Here is a 23,270-nt window from a genome sequence, read left to right as displayed (position 1 = left end):
AGCCAGGGGGAGCTAGGGAGCCAGAAGGGGGAGTGTGTGTGTGTGTGTGTGTGTGTGTGTGTGTGTGTGTGTGTGTGTGTGTGTGTGTGTGTGTGTGTGTGTGTGTGTGTGTGTGAGAGAGAGAGAGAGAGAGGTGTGCAAGAAGCTGAGAGTGAGTAGGCATACTGCTGGAGGACTGAGAAGTACAAGCATTATCAGACATCAGGAGGAAGGTCTGGTGGTGAGGACAAAGAAGGTGTTGGGAGGAGGCCATGGGGAAGTAGCCCAGGGATTGTAGGTGTTGTGCAACTGTACCAGGAAGCACTCTAAACAGCTGCAGTCCACAGGTCCCTGGGCTGGAACCTGGAGCAGAGGGCGGGCCCGGGTTCCCCCCCCATACCTCCCAACTTCTGATCAAACACAGGAGGAATTGACTATAGCTTCTACCAGAGGGGAAGGTCTCTGGACTGTTTCCTGACCCACAGGTTGAATCTGTGAAGCGGGCAAATCTGCCAATAGGCGCTTAGTGTGCATCATGGTGTTAGTCACCTGGAGAGGTGTAAAAAAAGATTTTCTGTCAGACAAGAGATATTTATTTACCTATCTCTCTGTTGGAATGTAAATTAAGCATTTTAAGGTAACACAATGGATGCACATTTACATATGATGTCAAATGTTAACAAAGAGATGTGAAGTCAACAGGGAAGCAGCACACAGGAAAAACAAACCACGAGTGGTTATACTGACTGTGAGCAAGGACAATGAACTTTGGGGGTATATCTGGAAGGCAAAGAAGACACCTCTTCATCTTGCATCTAGGAGTTAAATGCACAACACATTTTCATTCATGAAAACAGTATAATAACCAGTCTTGGTGGAAAATGCAGCAGAAGACATAGCTAAGATAAAACTTCTTTAGACAGGGGGTTAACCTGTTAATTAAGTTGTCTCTAGAAAAAAATGCATTATTATTTTGTTTTATATGGAACTTTGTTTCCAGGAACTTTAATCACGATCACCTGAATCTTGATAATAAATTTATTCTTGTTTTCACTATAAATACATCTAAGTGCTGTGATATTAAGCAATGTGCTGATTCTGAGTTAAATCATAGAAGTTGGTGTGTGCTGTTCCTTTGGGAACAGAGAAATTGATAATTCTGTGACTAGCCAGTGTCAGGAGCTGGATATTTCAGGCTTGGGGATTGGGGTGCACCAACTGTTAAATGACAAGGCAAAGGCATGGCTGTCAGAGCCCAGAAGAGAGTGCTCGCTCATGTGGCTAACAGGCTGGTGGTGTTTGGAAGCTGGCACCCAGCTAAGCACAAGCAAGACTCCCCATGCAGAGGGTGACAAGAACGGTCAGACAATCTTTTGCCCATATTTATGGGAGCATGGTCTCTCCCAACTGCCTTCTTCCCTGGCTTCCTCCTCCTGGCCATCTGGGTCCTGGGATGGCTTGAGGCAGTCGGAAGTGTGGTGGAAGACTGGTAGAGTGGTACATGTTAAACTCATGGCAAAGAAGTTTTCTCTGCTTTAGCCATAGAAACATGATCAGCAAAACCTGTTGGTGAATTCCTGCTGTCTGCATTCAGTGGCACAGTATTTCTCACTCTGGAAGGTTCTAATGATTCTGTGAAGACAAATTTGCTCAGATCTATACAGGGCTCTTGCTTTTTTGGTTGGGGGGGGGATATGCAGTGTTGTCATTTTGAGTGGTAGGGTTTCTCACTGTTGCTGGGGCAAGTTCCACACTTGAGTTAGCCTAAACTGTGTGAATAACTGGTTCACTGGCAATTCTGAAAAATAAGCAATACATTAATTTGAAACCAAATTTTTCAAAATTTTCAGTGAATCGAATAGCTGAAACAATTTTATTTTGGGTTGAACAAAACATTTTATTCATCCCCAAAACAAAACATTTTGTTTTGATTTCAGATGTTTTTATAGTTTTTATTTTTTAAATAAAATTTAAGGGAATTTTTAAGTGGAAAGTCATTTTGATTTTTTTGGATTATTTTTAAATTAACAATTTGGCAAAACCGACACAAATTCACAAAATATTTTGGTGTTGCCAAATCTGTATTTTTTTTTCCCCCTGAAAAAAACATCAGTTGAAAAATTTCACCCCGGTGTATCGCCTGGTTAATTAAAATATTGTGAATAGACATCTGACCTGTGAGTTGAGTGCATGCTTTTATCAGGAGAGTAGGGACTGGCTTCTCTGAAGGAAGTGTCTGCTAGGCCTTTACTAGAGAAACCATTTCTTAACAATCCCAAGCACTGTCACTCAGCCTTTAATCTTCCTTTTCCAGAAATGTTACTGCTAAGGTGGTATCTGAGTGCACCTAGTAATACCGGCAATCCTCACACTTTCTTAGTGCTGCTCAATGTAGTGTGAAGTATGGAGACTACATTGGTTTCATTGTTCAGCAAACTCCTTCTCGTACTGAATGAATATCAAGCATCTTTTATGATTCTTTTAGAGCTATCAACTTCACTTTGATACCTTTACTGTGATATGGCAGTGAAACATGGCTGGTGTTGGCAGGGATAGACTGAGTTACACCCAAACAGTTGTTTTCTTGCTGAGAAGTTTCAGGCGAATGTTGGGTGACTAATCATTGCCACAAGAGCTCTTTCATATCGTTACTGTAAGGTTCTAGCCTGTGGCCCGTACTGTTTAATATGTAGGCGAGGTGCTATGTCCTGCGCTATGTCAGATATGTGGATGATGCTCAGCTCTGTTTTTAGTTCATCAGACCCACTGGTGTGGTTGATTGGTTTATGCCGTGTCTTGCTGGACTCAGGATTTGGATGAGTGTGAAATAGGTGAGACTCAATCAAGACAAGACTAAGGTCATGCTGGAATGCTAGGGGAAACAACTGGAAGAAATACTGGAGATTATATCAGTTCTGTCAATTTGCCTGCCTTTTGTTACTGGGGCTTACAATCTGTGCTTCCTGTTTGGCTCCTTGGTCGCTACTGGATATCCAGATGGTGGCAGTGGTCGAGTGCTTTTTAACATCTGCACTTGGCCAGAAGATTGCAGTATTGTTATCCGGATATAGGACCTCTCCATGATCCACACCTTTCTTACCTCAAGACTGAATTTCTGCAATGCACTGTACATGGAGCTATATCTTAAAATCATTAACTTCAGTGGGTGCATTATGTGGCAATCTGTTAGTGGATATTTCTCACAGGGAGCACATTCTACCTTTGCTTTGTGATATGCACTGGATTCTAGTTTATTTTTGGTTGCAATTTTGAGGTGCTGGTTTTAACCTTTTAAAGCCTTATTATACAGGACAGACCTTGTTAAACTGAAGATTGTTATATTGTGAAAACTAAGGTCAACAGTGGCACCAATCTAACGGTCCTCTTCCCTGCTTTAATTATGAAGAGGTTGGAGCATTTTAGGAGGGAAGTCATTAGTTATGAAGTTGGCATCCTTGCTCCTCCTTTGGTTCACCAGAGGCTGAATTTGTTGAACTTCAGGTCATGTTGCAAAGTCTTTTTCTCCAAACGTAAAAGACTGGACAGAGTGGTGAGGTTGCTGGAAATTTGGAAGGGGGTGTGTGTCTTTTTTGATTTGGGATATTGGGTCCCAATAATTTGTAGTTTTATAAAGATTGTACATGTGCCTAGAGGATTGGATAGGTGAACTTTCATAAACAGAAAGTAATTCAATAAATATTTTGGTGGAAATAATCTATATTGCAAAAGCATTTAAAATAAAGATATTAAACAGGGAAGGGAAATGCTTCTTTCTTCACTTTCCTTGTTTCCATGGGTTTATGTCCAAGCCTTATATTCAGCGGTTTCATGTGTGTTTTGTAAACATTTTGATATTATTGTGCATGAATATGGATTGACATTACCCATATTTCAAGACTATTATTGGGTACCGAGCAACTGATTACACTTGTAGCCAATCATGTGCCATTAGCAGTGAATAATGACCGGCATTATGTTATTTCAAATCTCATTTTGTTTTGCAATACTGTAATGGTTAAAAATAAAGGCTAAATCAATTGCTTGACTGTACAGCTTATTTCCTCCTCAAGCATCTTCATCAGGGCCAATTTGGTTGAACCTTTGTATACCATCTAGCATGTTTTCAGCACTGCTTGAGAAATGTTGATGGGCTACTTACTTTTTTTTTTTAAATCAAGGGGTAGATTTTAGCAAACTTAAGTTTAAAAATAATCTTCCATGTGTTTTAAATTTAAAAGGGGATAAGCAAGGTTGATGAGCCCCAAAATTTGTCTTGCACATTAAATAATTATCTGCCAAGTTCAAGTAACTATTTGGTTGTCTCCTGAAACTTTCTCAGACAACGTGTTCAATTTTTATTTTAACAAAGAAACCCAAGTGCTAACACCTGCAGTGCTAACACCCAGAACTCATGTGCTACCCTGTAATAACCAGGCAAGTATGGAAGGCAAACGAATTCTAGTAGGAAACAGATTTCCATTCCAAACATCCCAGTTACTTGAAAGAGAATGAAAAGATTTTGAACAATGGTATCGTAGAGGCGGTGTGGTGCACGCTCCAGATTTCTTTGGATCAGGCCCATGTGGCCTAATCTTGTTCCTACTGAAGCCAATGGCAAAAATTCAACTAACTTCAGTGAAGTAGGACCTAGACCATAATGAGTAATCCTGCCAAGCAGAGCGGCTATGTGTCGAAGGACTTTTCTAGCCTTACCGCTAACGATTCTATGGTGTAAGAAAATTACCCGGGCGCTGCAATACAAGCATTTCTTTGCTATTGTAACATTGTTAAGGTCCTAGCAATTTTTTTTTGATACTGTAGATATCCCGCATGCTTAGTGGCTCATTTTGTTATCTAAAGGGGCTTTTTGTTGTTTCCTTTTTTATAATCCTTTCTCTACAAAGCAGTGAAGGTTGGTGTGAGAGCAGGGAGGGGGCGTGTGCTTTTAATCAGCCAGTGAGCTGAAAATAATAAAGAAAGGTAACCTGTTTGTTTGTCAACAAGATGAAATAAATAAGAGCTAAAAAAAATCTGAGACACCACTCAAAGGCAATCAAATATGTATTTAATTAAAGCAAACATAAAAATTAAAGTTACATGTTGAATCAATAAACAGCACTTTTTTCTACATGCATTTTGAACAAGACAGATCAGAATCTTGCATGATGAAGACATAATGTGTCATAATAATTAGGAACACAGACAAAAGAACAGCTAATCAACATGCAAATTTATGCAGTTCTGGCGATTCAGATGAGGCAGATTTCTACCTCTTTTTTGCTTGATTCATCTTCATTGCTAATCATCTGAAGGCTGCCAAATGTTCACTGACACTAATGTATTATAGGTCAAGAGAGGCAGGTCTTCACCTATTACCCCCACAAACAGTACGCTTTCCTTCCCTGTTTCCTCTTCAGGATTTTCAGCAATTACTGCCAGATGCAATCAGACTCCTTGAATAGGAGCAACTGGGGCTTGTTTGTGGCTTGGATTCATTAGAATCAGGAGGATGAAGAAAGGAATAAATTACTTAATTGCACAAAAAAGTTGCAGCCAACGTGATGGTGAGAGAAGCTGATTGTGTAGTTGCGTATTAGACCACTCTTGGAATGGAGGATCTTAGAATAGCTGGTAGTTTGGCCTTGCAGATTCAGACAGATTTGGGTGTCCTCCAAAACAGATGGCTCCACATACCATCTATTCTTCTCTTTGTCAGGTTTTACCATTTATTTGATCTTGTTCATCTACGATGCTGGTTGTATTAGATGTAACACAAATATGTATTCAGATCCTACCCATTTAGTCTTGCCTCACAACTTTTATTCTTTTTGCCTTGTTTGATGAGATGATCAGGTAGAACAAAGTGCTTGTTTTCCTGTTCCTGAACAGCCCTGGTATATGAAACACAAAAAATATGACTATTGCAACAGCCTTGCATAGTCAAATAATCCTCCCATATCATGAAGTTTTAAGATTTGTTTATCTATATTTTACTGAGCCCTCTGTCCCTGCCAATGTGCACAAATGATTAAATAAGCAGACAAAACAAATAATTTGTTTCGATGGGATCAAATAAAAATTGACATTTGCATATTTCCAAGTAAAACTCCCCCCATCCTTATGCTGAACCCCCTGTTCAGATATTCTTTTCAGGTTCCAGGCCATGTGTTATGCTTGCGGGTGGTCTTAAGATCTTAAAGAAAAAGCTTTGCTCTGTGAAGTCATGCAGCACTGAATGTAATTAGGATCCCCCCACCCCACCAAAACCTGTCATTCTTTTGTATTGAGAATGATCAACACTTTATGGAAGAATAACCTTTCAGGTAATGGTTGAAATTAGCATTTATTTAATTAATTTATGGTCAGTGATTCACTTCTCTGGCACCCCATTAAGAACACTAACAAAATATTACCCTGTAGTACAGTTCAATTATACTGATGGGAGTGGTCAGGTTGACTTTTGATCACTACATCTGAAGTGCATGTATGTGTTTTATGGCAGAGCTTTTGTAGCTGGTATCAATCTTTTGGCTGGGGAAAGTTTGAAGTTCTTTGGTTGTCGTGGGGATCTATAGTCAGAGATTTACGCAAACTGCTGTCATATGTGACACTGGACTAGGATCAGTATTTCAAGTCCATATTCATTTGATGTTTTTCATCAAGAATCTGTTGGGGCCGCACAGATGCCAATGAGTGCTGCTTTATTTTGGGCTCATGGTGAGGTTCCAAATATCCCTTGCACTTTGGAAATTATAGAAGCCAAAGTCGTGGTGGACCAGAGGTCTTAATGCTGTCTCAAGACAAAGTGGCACACCTGAGAATCTGACAGTGCAGTCATAGTCCAAAAAGATATTCCACAAGCCCATATTTTATAGTATCAGGACTACAAAATATTGAAAAAAGAGCTCTCTCAACAGCCCATGAGGCACTCCGCTTGATACTGGCTGCCAACTAGCCATCGAACTACCCATTTGATGATCTAGCCAGCTTTCTATCCACCTTATAGTCCATTCATCCAATCCATACTTCTTTAACTTGCTGGCAAGAATACTGTGGGAGACTGTATCAAAAGCTTTGCTAAAATCAAGGTATATCACATCCACCACTTTCCCCATATCCACAGAGTCAGTTATCTCATCATAGAAGGCAATCAGGTTGGTCAGGCATGACTTGCCCTTGGTGAATCCATGTTGACTGTTCCTGATCATCTTCTTCTCCTCCAAGTGCTTCAAAATGGATTCCTTGAGGACCTGCTCCATGATTTTTCTGGGGACTGAGATGAGGCTGACCGGTCTGCTGTTCCCTGGATTCTCCTTCCTTCCTTTTTAAAATATGGGCACTATATTTGCATTTTTCCAATCGTCCAGGACCTCCCCTGATCGCCATGAGTTTTCAAAGATCATGGCCAATGGCTCTGCAATCACATCAGCCAACTCCCTCAGCAACCTCGGATGCATTGCATCCGGCCCCATGGAATTGTGCATGTCCAGCTTTTCTAAATAGTCCTTAACCTGTTCTTTCACCACTGAGGGCTGCTCACCTCCTCCCCATACTATGCTGCCCAGTGCAGCAGTTTGGGAGCTGACCTTGTCTGTGAAGACCGAGGCAAAAAAAAGCATTGAGTTCTTCAGCTCTTTTCCACATCATCTGTCACTAGGTTGCCTCTCCCATTCAGTAAGGGTTTCACACTTTCCCTGACCACCTTCTTGTTGCTGACATACCTGTAGAAACCCTTCTTGTTACCCTTCACATCCCTTGCTAGCTGCAACTCCAGTTGTGCTTTGGCCTTCCTGATTATACCCTTGCATGCTCAAGCAATATTATTATACTCCTCCCTAGTCATCTGTCCAAGTTTCTTCTACTTATAAGCTTCCTTTTGGTGTTTAAGCTCACCGAAGATTTCTCTGTTAAGCCAAGCTAGTCACCTGCCATATTTGCTATTCTTTCTACACATCAGGATGGTTTGTTCCTGCGCCCTCAATAAGGCTTCTTTAAAATACAGCCAGCTCTCCTGGACTCCTTTCCCTCTCATATTAGCCTTCCAGGCGATCCTACCCAACAGTTCCCTGAGGGAGTCAAAGTCTGCTTTTCTGAAGTCCAGGGTCCATATTCTGCTGCTCTCCTTTCTTCCTTTTGTCAGGATCCTGAACTCGACCATCTCCTGTTGTCCATATAATTGAGATTAAGATGTATTGCAAGGGATTTCACAATAAAAAGTTACTTTTATAAGGTCTGTAATTTCTTATTTAACCTTTGCACCCCAGTTACTCCTTTCTCCAATATTCAAATAATTTTGATTCCTTGGAAACTATGTAACTGTAGAGAGAATGGTCTGTATACCATACATATGGTTTTGGTGTCCTCTCTAACTCTTACCTTTTAGGTGTGTCTTTTGAAGCCACTGACTAGAAAAAATTTTTATTGATACAGTAAACTCTTGCTAGTCTGCACTAATATCTTAAAGATGCATTGCAAATTCCTAAAATTTGCAAGTATGTGTCTGTCTGTATTTGGAACAGAATAAAAAAAAGTGAAGATAAGATTGTATCACAATGTACTTCTTTCATTTTGACAAGTGAAGTCTCTGATTTTAATGATTTGGTAGTTCACAGTGTACCAGTAAAGGTACATATGTATATTAAAAGCGCCAAAGCCTTAGGCATAGGAGGAGACCTCATTTTATCACTGTGCTACTAGGGGGAGGTTTTCAAAGGTTCAATAGCCTTAGGTAGTTACCTCCCATTTGAAAGTCAACGGGAGTTAGGTATCTAACCACCCTTTGTGCCTTAGAAAAACTTTGCCAAGAAGTGGAGAGAACTTACAATTTGTTTGGTATATAGATTATAAAGTGATGAGTTTCTACTGATGTTTTTTTAAATTACCCTGAAATCATTGTCCTCCACCCCCCCCCCCCACCCCCCAGTTAGGATTGTGACTTGTTACCAAGCAATGAGATTTCTAATCCTTCAGTCAAATTCTGCTAGATGACCGGCAAAACTCACACAAGTAGCTTCTCTTTGTACAAATGATACATGGTTGCTTTTCAGTATAAAGTTATACAGATTCAAGAGTGGATGACTTCTTACAACGGCTTCCTCTATATGGACCACTCAGAAAGGCAGACAGAAGCTGTCCCTTGACAGGCTTTAATGCTAACTTAATCTCTTGCCCAATGGCCTTTGCTTTCCCATCTCCTCATGTTGTACCATGTCCTGATTTCTGCAAATGGATTAGTCTTTCTGAAGTATTGGTTGAATAGTATGGATGAACGGAATTCAGCCTGTGGGTTGTTTGCAAACTGTTCACTTTGACTATCCACTATTTCTTTTTGGTGTGCAGTTGGCCACAGAATATTGTTTCTGCTCTCTGAATGAAAGGTGAAACCATTTTGAAGAGTAAAATGAAGAATGTCTACTACTGTCCACTTGTGAATGTGGGAGTGTTTGCAAAGAGTAGCTATTCCCCAAATATCTGTCTAAACAAAAAACTGTTTGACTGAGATTTGCAAAGAGGCAACGGATACAGTTGAACCAAATAGCCATTTCGAGTTTGAGTATTTGCAAATACTTTCTTTGCAGAATTTGATTTAGTTCTAAATAACATATGCACTGGGCACCTATAATGGTAACCAATTGTCTTTGATAACACAATAACATTACCTCAATATTCAATGTTTTTTTAAGTGTTTTCTATATAGGGCATGCTGCAAAAAATGAAAATAACCTAATCTCTGTCTCTAGGGAAAAACTGGCATGTTTAAAGGGAGACCACTACAGTATGTGTGTAAAATGGAGGTTAAAAAGGTTCCTGCTTTTTTTGTCTGGGGAATACGTCACCTTACGAGTCTCTGAAGACTCTTGAGGAACTTCTGCTGATTGGTGAACTTGTTCATCCTGACGGTCTATTACCTCCTTTGTTTTGACATATTTTCACTCTCCTCTTAATGTTTCCTGTTTTCATGAATCTTCCCCTTCTGCTGTATTTTCCTGTATGTCTTTTGTCTCCCAGATGTTGTATGATTGGCTATTTCGGTCACTCTTTGTGTACTACAAAATTGAAAAGAAGGGGGAAAAAAAGCAATGGAAAAATCCCGTATTGGAGAGGCACTATATTTTCCATGCACAAGTCACATGTTTAATAAAACACATTCTACCAATATTTAAAAAATATCTAACTAAAATATTGCAGAACTGGCCATTGTTTTATCATATTAAAGCATAAGTGAACTGAGAGCACAAATGATTAGTGTATTCATTCAAAATAATAAATATTAACTTGCATCTTAATGGGCAAGAGTTTGTTTTAAAAAGACAATGGTTAACAATACAATGGTATTATAAACTATTAATATGTATCCAATATTTAAACCTATAAATACTGTCTCATGAGACTGCTAAGGAACTCTAAACATTCCTTTATAAGAGTAGTGGTAGAAAGTGCCATAATAGTAGTGTTGAGTAATACAATATGGCCAAGATTTCAAACAATCAGTGCCTAAAGTCAGAAGACTTTAAAAAAAAAAAAAGTACTCAGCACTGGCCCAATTGTGCTCCCATTGAAGTCAAAGATGTTTTCGACTTCAAATTTTAAATAAATAAATTAATTTTTAATTTTATGGTGATATCCCATCTCCTAGAACTGGAAGGGACCTTGAAAGGTCATCGAGTCCAGCCCCTTGCCTTCACTAGCAGGACCAATTTTTGATTTTGCCCCAGATCCCTAAGTGGCCCCCTCAAGGATTGAACTCAGAACCCTGGGTTTAGCAGGCCAATGCTCAAACCGAACAGTTAGGCCAATGTTGAGAGCTTTTGAAAATTCCCCACTAATTGCATGTATGTGAGCCATTAAATGAGTAGCCTGATCTCTAAGAGTGCTGAGGGTCCAGCAACTCTCACTGAAGTCAATTGAAGCTGTTAAGTGCCTGATTTTACTGAGCACCCAGGTAAGTAGCCTAACTTTAGACTCCTCCTCTTGAAAATTTTGGCCTACAATTTTAGATCCCAATCCTGCAAACCCTTACTTACATGAATAGTTCCTTGGCTACCAGTGGGCTGCTCACTTTTGTCTAGTCTCATTCATATAAAGTGTATCCTTACACTGGTGCTTAGTGATTTGTATGGGCGTTAAGGTCCTGGATCTGTCCTGAGCTCCTTTTTCGAGGCTATACCCTTGGTTTGATATGTCTACATTTCCTATATTTGACAGTTACTTGCTGAACACTTCCAAAATGTGATGAAAAGTACAGTTAAAGTGTGTACCCTGGATGAGTGCTCCTGTACTATGGGCAACCACCCTCTACCTTTGAACTCTGGGCGCCAACCAACAGACGTTTCCGTGGCAACAACAACAACAAAATATGGTGCAAACATGCCTGTCTCATCTGTTACATCCAATCCTACGAGTGGTCTCTGGCATAGGTGGTTTCTCTGTCTCTCTAGAGAAAAGGAATGATCTTTCCACCAGGAACCCAGAAGAGCGGTTGCTGGGGAACCATTACTTGTTTCCTCTTCATCCATTTCACTCATCATTAACCTGTCTCCCTCTTTTTCCATCTCTCTTCTTGTGCCCCACAGTCTTCTCCTGTCCTATAACAGCTCCTACATTCACCTACCCCATATTTTCCCTTATTCCATTACTGCCTTCTATTCCTCACATTCTCCATCCATCTCCTATTTCATTTCCCCCCCCCCCCATTCTCTCTTTTGCTATCCACACACGCTTCCTCAGGTTTATGCAATTTCCAAACCGTAGAATACAAGAGGTGGCCAGCTTTAGTAAGGGCAGCCTAACTGTCACATGTAACAGTCATCTGAGCTGAGGGCAGCCTGGCTTCAGCCCCACAGGAAACAATGGGAGATGATGGCCATCGGTAATAAGGCACCTGGCAATTCTGCTCCCATTTTCTTGGGCCCTCATCTGCCACATCCTACTTACAATTCAATATTTTCACATCTTGTGTCCAGCAGACCCTCTATGTGAGCTTTTTATAGGGATAGGTGGAGTGTGCTAGGTAGCTACTTCCTGCTGTCAAGACTTGATGTGTGTGGGTTTTCCTAGCTACCACTAGATCTTTGAATGTAGGTGCAAGTGAGGAGAAAACAGGGTCTGACGCTGGGGGAGAGGAGGAGGAAACCAGCTTTCAGTATTACACATAGGAGCATGCAGTAAATCATTCCTCAGCCACAGAGCATGAGCATGTGATTCTATGAGATTTGACTCCTGGAGGCAGAATGGGAGACCTGGGGAACCAATGTAAGGGACAAGGAAGGGATCTAGTGACTGGACCAGACTGGTTGCATAGGTGCATGTGGGAGCAGAAGGCCCCTTACTAGGAAGTGAAGCACCAGCCAGGCATTTTGTAACCTGTGGTTAGAGATCTGAACCATAGCAAGAAATTGGCCTCCATGGATTTGAATTGGATCCCAAACTGCAGGAAGTGGATGGGGAAGTTGGGAAGATGCTGAGGGTACTGCCCCATGGGTACATTTTGATGGCTATAGCTTGGGATATGCCATATGCGGAGGTGGAGGGAGGAGCTATGATGGGAAGTGGAATTGGATTGAGGTTGTACTAGATTTTACTGCAGAGCTCACTTCAAATATGGGAGAATCTGTAGTAGTGATATTCGTATCTGTTTAAAAACCAGAAAACAACACATCTTTATTTTTTCTTGCATTAGCATTAGTACTGTAAGAGAGCCTGGCCATCTCAGATAGCGCAGCCTGGGTATTTGCAACTCAATGTCAATCCCACTCACATGCTCCTGCTCCAATAGTGCAGGCCCCTACCACTAAAGAAACCCCAGTTGCTGTTGGTGTAACCCACAAGTTAGTATGTCAGAGGTGCCTCCTCTGTGCCTGCTCTACCGAGGATACAAGTCTGTTACAGCCCCAGCTGGAGAGCCTGGGCTCTTTAACACCAGCTCCTGCTTTTAGCTCTAGGGGTCCCTACTTCCATTCCTGGTGGGTCAGCCAAGATGGAGGCTATCATTTTACTGTGCAGTAGCTGCCGACTCACCTAGTGTGGCTTGAACAGTCTGGGATGTAAAACTCCTGTCCCGGGTAAGTGCCATTCTGTTTAATGTCCCAGCGATGTTGGCAGCGGTGCGGCAGGCAACCGTAGTGCTGCTCTTCCCTCAGCAGCCCCCTAGCCTGGCTTCTGCTGGTGGACTCTTGGCTGTAGGCAGCCAGCTCCGAAGTCTGCCCCCTGCAGACGCCTCTCAGCTGTGCTCAGGATGCTCCCACTGAAGCTGATTAGCGGGTGTGGCATGGCAGCAACAGAAGTCAGAACCTGGGGAGGGAAGGAGCTGAAAAGTGGATGAGGACGAACCATATGTGACTTTTTTCAACAGTAATAGGGACTGAGTTAGGGTGATTGCATAGGGAGGAGGATGCTAGGCTGGGCCATTTCCTGAAGGAACAGACACTCTGAGGATCAGATTTACTCTGCTCCACTGACCCTGTTCCTTTGTGAGGGAGAATGGCAGAGCTGTCTTTCTTATGCTGGCTGCTTTTGGTCCCCAGCACTGGCAGGAGCTGGCTTGTTATCTTGCCTATGGCAGAATCTCCTGTTACTGCCTCATCTCCTTGTCCCTGCAGGTAGCTTCCAGTCAGCCTGGCTGCTCCTCACTAAGGGGAAGGAGAGGAGTTGCTGCTGCCCTTAGTGGAAAGAACTGCTCATGCCAGTGCTGAAGACTGATAAATGAAAGGCACCCATGTGGCTTTCCCTAACGCAGGATCAGTTTCAGTGACCCAGGCGGATTCCCGTCCTCCACGCTTGTCAAACCTCTTAGCACAGCCACGATATTTAAATCTGGTGACTGTTCACAAGTGAAAAATATTCACTAATGAAAGCTTAGCTAGTGCCAGAAAGGAAGAAAACTTGCTAAGGGTTCTATAACCAAATTGTTCATGGTGAAGGATCATTGCAAGACTGTGATGCAGTTTGGGTAACATGGTTCCAACATAATTGGGTCCCATCCATATATTCAAGACCAAAGAGTGGCATGATTTTTTCAAACCCATCTACATAAGTGTAACCTTTCTCTCATGTGTTATTGGCAGCTGCCAGGGCTGGGTTCACATAGGTAGGGGTTCCTTTTAAAATTAGCAAACACCACCAGGTTGAGGCCCCCAACCCAAAACTATCTTCTTTGGGTGTCCTTAGCAAATTATACTTCCCCACCTGGCAATTACTGAGTCTGTGTATAAAACAAGGGCATAAGGGGACACAGAATCAACTTGGGGAAAACATGAACAATACATATACATCAATAATAACTAAAACAAACAAAACCTTCCTAAACCCATTCTCCAAGTATCTTTGGCATTTGTCCTTTAAGTCAGTTCCCCACCTACTGGTGCGGACATCCAGTAATTATTTGTCCTTTTAACACATTGCTTCCCCCTCTGCTACACCCCACTCATGGTTTGGTGTCAATGGGTAGCATAGTTCTAGAGTCCAGGATTGTACTCAGGCAGACTTGCCTCCAGCCCCTACGGGAAGTGTGCTCTGGTGATCCTATGCTAAGGCTCCTCCACGTTAACACAGCTAGAGTGATTTCAGCTTTATTGGTGTTGGTTGGGGGGCCCTCACCAGAGGTCAGTTCTGTTGCCATATGCTGTGGCTTCAGCTCAAAGCCACCTCTGTGTTATCATCTCTTGTTGTGCAGTCACCTCTGTATCATCTCTTTGCAAAATCTTCAGTGGAGGGGGCACTATGACATAGAGAACCCTTGAGCAGAGTCCTTGCCACAAGTTAGGAATCTCAAATCCCTTTCCCTTTCTTTTCTAAGGGTTAGTCCCACTACCCAACCAATTCAGATTTCATATACAGTTCTGGTAATTCACCAGTGTGCCCTGGGGAGAATTTCTGGATAGAGGCTTATTATGCAAATAAACTCTCTGTAGCTGTACTTACCACCATTCACCAACAGGTGGTGGAAAAGAACTCCTCCCCCTCTTGTTTATCTAAAGGTGTGGGTAAAACGTTTATGAAGCTGACCTTGGCCATTCTTTCTTGAGTTCACCAAAAGAGAGGGACATGCAGCTCATTCCCCTATGGAACTTCCCCTTTTCACCAACAGATAGTACTAGTGAGCTCCCTACCCCCTAAAGTTTTGCTGGCCCTGCAGCTATTGAGTAAGGTGCTTGGGTGCTTTTGAAAATCCCGCTGGATATTGCTAAGTTGTTGGGGCAGTATCATGTCATAACTCAGCCCCCCGACAGGTGGCTTTTGGCAGGGGAAGCAGGCCTTTCAAAGTTTGGGCACATTGCTGGCAGTTAGCTCTTCTCTTCAAACCCCATGTAGTGTTTTCTATCTCCTCTTAAAAAACAATGCTACCTGGGATTTCTTTCACGTCCAGTTGGAAAGCTTTTGTAATGGGAAGTGGTAATGAGGCTTAGTAAGAATTTTTTTTCTCCCCCCAAGAAAAGGTGTCATCTGGTGCTTGCTTTTGGAGTTGGTCGCTCATGGAGGTTTCTAATTCAAGGTCTTAATTTTTGTAAAGTGTGAATTACAAGAAGTCAGAAGAATGATGCAAAGAGCATTTAATAATGCACATTCACAAAAGAAGTGGTGTAACTACATTAATTAGGCAAGTCTTGCGTAAAGATACAATGTAATTATATATTTGAGACAGTTAATTAGGGAGCTACTTGGAAATTTCAGTGAATATTAAGGTAATTATACATAAATACTATAACCATTAAGACTGCACCCATAATGAAAGCAATAACTAATTACATAAATAACAGCATACTTATGTTTTTACATTACCAACACCTAACAATACTTCCTCTTTTTCCCCTCTCCCTTTGCCATGCAAATGACAAAACTTCCATTTTTAATTCAGATATTCTTGCAAATTGTCAAGGAAACAATGATCTTTCCTCTTGATTTCTTTCTCTAGAGAAACCTGTGGCAACTGCAGTGATACACACCTAGCAGGATGAAACCCAACTGTACTGTGGATGTCCGTTGTCTGAATGGTGAGTTTATGCTATTTGAGCCCCATCCTGCCAGAGTGTCACGCACCCTTGTGTCCCACTGAAGTCAAGATCTCAAAATCTTTATGAGGAAATAGCATAAGAACAGTATCAAGACTGGCTTAATATACTACTGGGACTTTGAGTGCAACACTCTTACTGATGGATTTAGGTTACAGATGAATTGGCTCCAGTGATAATTGAGGGCACTCAGCACTTTACAGGATTGGGCCTATATGCAAATATTTGATTCATGGTTAAATTCTTTCAGGATTTTGTAGTCTCTGTCGGCTTCTCACATTCACAACAGCTGCACAATGCTTCCCTGAAGCTGGAAGATGCTAAAGGCAACGGAGCACTGAGTTTTGAATACTAAACGTGTAAAATACCCAAATCCTCATTCTCTGCTCCTGTAACTTCAACTGGATGAAAACTCAGGCCCAGTAAACTCAAAAGCAGAGCTTTGCTAATAAGTCAACCTAAGGAGCAGGCCTACACTAGTTTAGTCAGAAGAGAGAACTGTTTTATCTGAACAAGTTTATCATGTTAATAATAATACTTTGCAGTTTCCATCCGAGGCTCTCAAAACTCTTTACACACACTAATGAATTAGGCCTCACAAAGGCTTGTGAGTTAGTGAGCCATTTACTATTTCGTTTTACAGGTGGGGAAACTGAAGCACCAAGAGCTTAAGTAACTTGTCCAAGTCAGCACAGGCTGTCTGTGGCAGAACTTTAATCCAGGCCTCCTGGCTCCAGGTCCTTCAGTGTGTTTTAGTTACAAGAGTATCCTTCCTCCTGCAAGAGGGCCATGGTAAAGAAACAAGCTGAATGGGGCCTTGTGATACTTTTCTTTTCTTTTTATTGTCAATCTTCTTTGAATAATTAAATTGACTGGTTAGAGAGTATAGTGCAAAAAGGGATTCTGCCTTTAGCAGTATGTCCAGTGGAACAGACTTTGATATTATGACATTTGCATCACAACACCATGATTCTTTCAATCTGTGATGGCTCCTGTCTGTGTCGTATCTGAGCTCGACTCACCACACTGCAGAATAAGGTCGTGATTAAAGCTGGTGAGGAACATTTTTCATTGAGAAATGCTGATTTGTTGAAACTGCCAAGTTTGGGTTTCAGTGGTCCAGAAGGGAGAGAGACCAACTGCCCCCTGAATAGCCAACAGCCCAGTGATTAGGGCATGCCCCTGGAATGTGATATCTCCCAGTATCCGCCTGAGCAGGGACCTGTTACATATTCACTGGGCCAGAAAGAGAATCAGGCAAGCTGGAGATTTGAACCTGGCTCTCCCACATTTCACATGAGTGCCCTCTCCAGGCTAAACAGTCTATTTTTCTGATCCAATGACTATTTATTTTTATACAAAATTGTACAGTTCCAAAGTAGAGATTGGGAGAGACTGATTGATTCTATACTCATAGCCCAGTGGTTATGGCACGTACCAGTGCTGGGGTAGACCCAGGTTCAAGTCTTGTTCTGAACCAGTTTCTTCTGGAGTGGGAGGGTCTCTCTTGTTTTTTCATTAAAAATGTTAAAAAGGGCTTTGCTTTGTTCCGATGCAGAATGAAAGCAATTCTTGAAACCTTGACATGTTTTGCAAACTGGGATTCTTGTTTTCCAAACTAGCTATTATGCAAAGTTCCACTGACTGCAAATACCAATTTGGGGATCTCTGCAGGCTTGCTGGACCATTCTATCCCACCAGACCATCTGGATCAGATTATACTTACACCAGGTCCTTGTATACACTGGGATTTTAGGGTGTAGCTATACTGGGGCAAGTGTAGCCGTGGTTTACAACAGTGCAACATGATTTGCACTGGTGCAATTTATCCCAGGGTTTGAAATCAGGGTAAATGGCACCAGTACAGATTGCCTGTATTTTCTCAAAACATCATTGTGGCCAATGGAACTTCATGAACATCAGAACCTTGTTCTTCACTGTGGTGATTCAGATACTATGGGGATACTAGTGGTGATGGTTAAGAACCCAGAAAGACACTGCATGAAAAATCACACTGCATGAGTGTAAACCATGTCTGTGCTATCGGTTTACACCACAGCTAAAATCCTAGGGTAGACCAGGCCCTACGCTTACATGACATTGATGTGATTCCATTAATTTACACTACCCCTGATTTCCACAGATGTCAGTAAGATTGGGATGGTGCCTCTGTCTTCACTTGTGATGGCTAGACACTGAACACTGTACAGAGCTATTGAAAGGCGGGTAAATTAACAAAGGTGAATTAGTTCACGTGGGAAAATGATTCAGTAGAGCCACGGTTCTGCACTTCAATTCTACATACTCAGCAAGCTTGGGAAGATGGTCTCATGCTCTTGATTTTTGGTTCACCCTCATGCTGGCCAATCAGTATAAGAGATGGGTCTGACTCACAAGCCCAGATCAAAGCACTCCTGAACTTTGTGGAAATTTAGATCCAGATTGTTTGTTGTTTGTATGACAATAGTGCCCCGAGAGCCCACATCAGTTTTGGGGTCTCATTATGCGAGGTGCTGTAGTACAAAATTTGGGCTACAAATCCAAACTGTGGATCTTTTGTCTAATTCATCAACAAGTGTTTCTCTGAAAGCCTTCCTAATACTTTATATCTAATTTATAGTTCTCATGTTTTTTCCTTATAAATCTTTTTGGGTCATTTGCAGCTAAGTCAAACAAACAGTCGTTTATCATGTATGGTCCTACGAGAATATCCAAAAGGACAGCAGTGGATCAATAATTCTCCAAGTACTTGTTTAACCACTAAAAACAATAGCTCAGAGTCATTGACCTCTGCTATTGAGATCTCGCAATTCAATCAATTTATAGATGCCATGTAGCTATTGAAAGACCTGCTGATAATGGATGATACTTGACAGAATTCATAGGTGTGAAAGGAGGTTTACCAGAAACTCAGTAGCCATGCATGTGGCTTGTTGATTGACAGCCCTGACAGGCCAAAGGTTACCCATAGAATATAGCCCCCACCCCCAGCCTGGGCTGGGCTGTTCTCTCTGACCCTTCTCTAAGCTCATGATATACAGCATCGGCTAATATATCATTAACTTGCAACACCACAGTGTTGGGATTAAGACCTAGAGGGCTTTATCTCCACTTTATTAATGTCAATTAAAAGCTGCATGACAATTTTTTTTAAACTTGTTGATGTAAAGAAAGTTAGAAATCTCTTCTAGCTCCACCATAGATTGTTGTCAGGCTCTTTGCTTTTTGTAATCTGCCCATGCAGCTGTATATTATCATTATTTTGTTTCAAATCCAGCTTTCAATTTATCAACAAAAGAGCAGGTAAGGCTATATGTAAATAAAAATGAAGGACACTTCCAGGTTGGATTTCCCTCCCGCCCCCCCACTGATTGCCAAGAAAGAGTCAGAGGGTTTAAAAATAGAACAAAATTATCTGCTAGTGATTTTTTTTTTAAAGCCCAATTATCTACAAAAAGTTTTGAAACCAGTTTTAATTACTGCAAACTTTCCTCCCAGGTAATTAGTAGGTCAGGTATTAAGATTCTCCCCACTCCTCTTTAGGAGATAGGCATTCCCTCTAGGAAGTTAATTTCTCTTGCTGAACTTGTTTGGCATAGGTCTGATGGTTCTAATGGGATGTTTCATACCCCTTGTCTCTCTGCATAGCCTTGGTAATTTTTGTCAATATGGACAGTGTAATAGCACCTGGTGAGTGCTGTAAAGCTGAAACCAGCCCTATTAGCTTCTATTGAGATCTCAGACTGCATTGGGAAGAAATCTACAAACCAAAGAATGAGTCATGTGTAAAGTCCCCGCTCCTTCAACAATCCTAACACTCAGTGAGTGTACAGTACAATATGCAACAGAGAGTCCTGTGGCACCTTTAAGACTAACATGTATTGGAACATAAGCTTTTGTGGATGAATGCCCACTTCGTCAGATGCATTCACCCACGAAAGCTTATGCTCCAATACATCTGTTAGTCTTAAAGGTGCCACAGGACTCTCTGTTGCTTTTTACAGATCCAGACTAACACGACTACCCCTCTGATACTTGATACAGTACAATATGTTTATTCTAGCCCCATTTAACCACAACTTTTTATTGACATCTCACTTATATTCACCAGGGATGAATCACTTATTCAGTAACTTCCTCTCCAGGACAAGGATCTCAGTTTTTCACATGAAAATTCCAGTTCCCCTATAAATAAAATAGATAGACTATCTTTTTTTAAAACATACGTCTTAACCTATTGTCTGAAGAACCTTAAACTCAAACAGGTTAAAGTTTCACAGACACTTTTCTGATTTTTTTTTTAAACATACAAATGTATCTACTGGAGTGTCATACAGAAGGCTTTCTGTCAATTAGCGGTCCACTGATATAATCACAGATTCTGAGAATGTGTCTTGACTCACTGAAGCCCTCTAGTAGCTCTCGATCAGTTGAAGTTTCCGAAAGCTCTGTTCTGCCGAAGGCACTGTAATGGGACCAGTCAGAATGATGGTCTATACTACACAGGTGTCCGAGTCAATCTGCCGTGATCCGTCTTTATAATAAAATTCACCTTTCTAGTGGTTATGAAGATGTAGGGGCAGATTCTTTCTTGCGACAGATCTCTGTTCGGTACTGGAGAGAAGGGTGGGATGGTAGGGAGCTGGAATCTGCTCCTGGATTCTGAGGGCCACCTTGGTCCCAGTGCCATTCAGCCAGATCTCTATAAATTACATAGATTGGGATAGCAGAGTAGAAATCTGCCACGCTTCCTTCTGCACAGACACCTCCCTTCTTGCCCCCACATGCTCCCTATGCCACAAAGTGGGGGCAGAGGCAGGGTCCAGCAACAGTATAGATTCACTAGCAAGCGAGGAGGAGAATTCTCTGCTGGCTATTTGCATCTGGCTTACGGCCCCCTTTTTGTCATGAGTGGTGCAAAGGAGCTGTACACGGGCTAGAGCAATGGCTCTCAACCTTTCCGGAGTCCCATTTGTCTTGTGTATCCCCAAGTTTCACCTCACTTTAAAAACTGCTTGCTTACAAAATCCGACGTAAACATACAAAAGTGTCACAGCACTGAAAAAATGCTGACTTTTTCATTTTTACCATATAATTATAAAATAAATCAGTTGGAATATAAATATTGTATGTACATTTCAGTGTATCGTATTTAGAGCAGTATAAACAAGTCTTCACTAGTGATTTTTATGTAGCCTGTTGTAAAACCAGGCAAATATCTAGATGAGCTGATGTACCCCCTGAAGGACCTCTGCATACCCCCAGGGGTACACGTACCCCTGGTTGAGAACCACTGGGCTAGAGAATCTGGCCCAATATCTGTATTGTTTTGGAAAGATTTTGTGGCTGCTTTGTCAGTTCCTGATCATCAAAGTCAGAATGATTCTTTGTATTTCCTATTGCTATTTCTCTGAGAGCCCCACAGCAGTGCCAGCCTTCTATGCCCTTTTATTAGTCCTGAGCCTACAACTTTTTCGGTGAAGCCAGTGTGGCTCCAGATGGGTACAGGAGTCCACCCGCACTCGGGAAGTTACTGGATTGGAGCCTTTGTTTGCCATTTTAGGATATGTCTATACTGCAATCCATGGGATTGCATGCAGTGGACTCTGAGGCACAGGCCATCTTTGTCCTTGTGTTTTGTACTGCCCCAAGCACATTAGTATTAGTACTAAGTAGTAATAATAACAATTAATAATAGTGACTTAGAATGTAAGTTTCAACCTTAATTATATGTTGTGTGTGCTGGCCATGTATACTATAACAGACATTAGTATGTATTTATGTATACATACACACACACACACACAGTGTATCTGTGCTTTTGTGAATCAGCTTGTAGGTGTTGAGTAGTGGGAGGGGCATGGCAGCACATAAATCCCATGGAAACTGCTCATTATTTTTAAATGAAGACAAAGCAACTGAGTTTAAATCCACAAGGCAGAAGAATTATGGTGCATGAGCCTGAAATTTAGCAAGAGAACTTGCATTGCAGGCGGTTCAATTGGGAGCAAAATTTTGACGTTCTGCACATTACATGGTATTTTACTGAAATCTCGCTCAATGGCAGCTTTGCATAAATGGCTGTATTGTATTTTTTATAACTGTGAAAGCTTTAATTACCTAAACTCTAATTAAGCTTGCATTTTTCAGAAAACACAAGATATTAGCTTATTTTGTATTTGGCTCAACTTTAATGTTTTCACACATTTGTAACTGATATGCAACAATATATTACAAAAACCCAGGAAAAACACAGAGACTGTAATCTAAGGCATCCCTGGATTTTCTGGAGCAGATTGGTTCTTCTCTTCTTTGTGTGCCAAAGCCTCGGCAAGCTTAAAATTTTCCAGCTTATGGTCACGGGGCCATAATCACCCCGGGTATAAGTTCATTTAAACAAGTGGAGTTACACCAAGGATCAGTAGCCCCCAAATGGGTACATTTAAAAATTCTCGCCAAGGACAAAGGTGTTGAATCAAAGGGAATTGTCTGCACTATTGTTTTCTGGTGGGTTTTTTTGGCCACTGACTCTTGCAGAGTTCTACAGTGAATTTCTTGGACAATGAGGTAATGGAACAGCCTGGGTACTTTGCCAGTTGGGGATCCAACAAAGACTTAGACACATCATACAGTGTTTGAAAGACCCTCACAATAAGGTTCTTGGCACCTAGCGTCCCACATTGGTGCCTTTCATAAAGTGGAAGAAATAAAATAGATAAACAACATTATAATTCATCAAAGCTCCCCTTTATGTCAAAAACAAGAAGGAAAAGGTGTTAGTGCATCCCATGTTAGTTCTGATTAATTTTCTCGTTTGCTTTCACATCACATTTGTGCTGAATTGCCTGTATTTGTGCCCTTTCCTCTTAGGCAAAACTTGCCACAATTACCTATGCGTTTGTCACCCTATAACTAAACTACTGCAATGTGCTCTATCAACGCTACTTGTTCAGGCAATTGAGAAGCTTCACTTGGAGCAGAACACCACGTTTTACAGAAGTGTTCTTTTTTCTGAGAGCATATTGCACCTGTGATCTGCTGCTGGTTCAATTCTATGTGCGACGCAAGGGGCTAGTTGTTATTTACAAAATTCTTAAACACCTTTTAATTTTACTGTGAAGAGAATGGGAGACGAGGGTGCTCTTTCTCTTGTAGGATCGGGCCCATCGGGATTTTATAAAATCCTCCAGTCTCTCTGTATTTGCTGCTCATTCTGATGCCATCCGGTTGAACCAGGCAGCGTTGCAATTTAGTATTCAGTGAAGTGAAAGCTTGGACATCGAA

The 23,270-nt window shown here is 41.5% G+C and overlaps 1 long non-coding RNA gene across 1 annotated transcript in view; it reads left to right on the top strand.

The window, feature by feature from the left end:
• LOC117874449 overlaps positions 1 to 23,270 on the top strand; it is a 91,212-nt gene that overhangs the window by 19,358 nt on the left and 48,584 nt on the right. The window contains exon 3 of the long non-coding RNA XR_004644992.1: positions 15,890 to 15,968. This is a non-coding gene — a long non-coding RNA (uncharacterized LOC117874449). The remainder of the gene's footprint in view (positions 1 to 15,889; positions 15,969 to 23,270) is intronic.

This window comes from Trachemys scripta, chromosome 3 (genome assembly GCF_013100865.1).
Source record: "Trachemys scripta elegans isolate TJP31775 chromosome 3, CAS_Tse_1.0, whole genome shotgun sequence".
Classification (NCBI taxonomy): Eukaryota; Metazoa; Chordata; order Testudines; family Emydidae; genus Trachemys; species Trachemys scripta.
The sequence above is the reverse complement of the archived record's forward strand: the minus strand, read 5'-3'. Positions and strand labels throughout refer to the sequence as shown.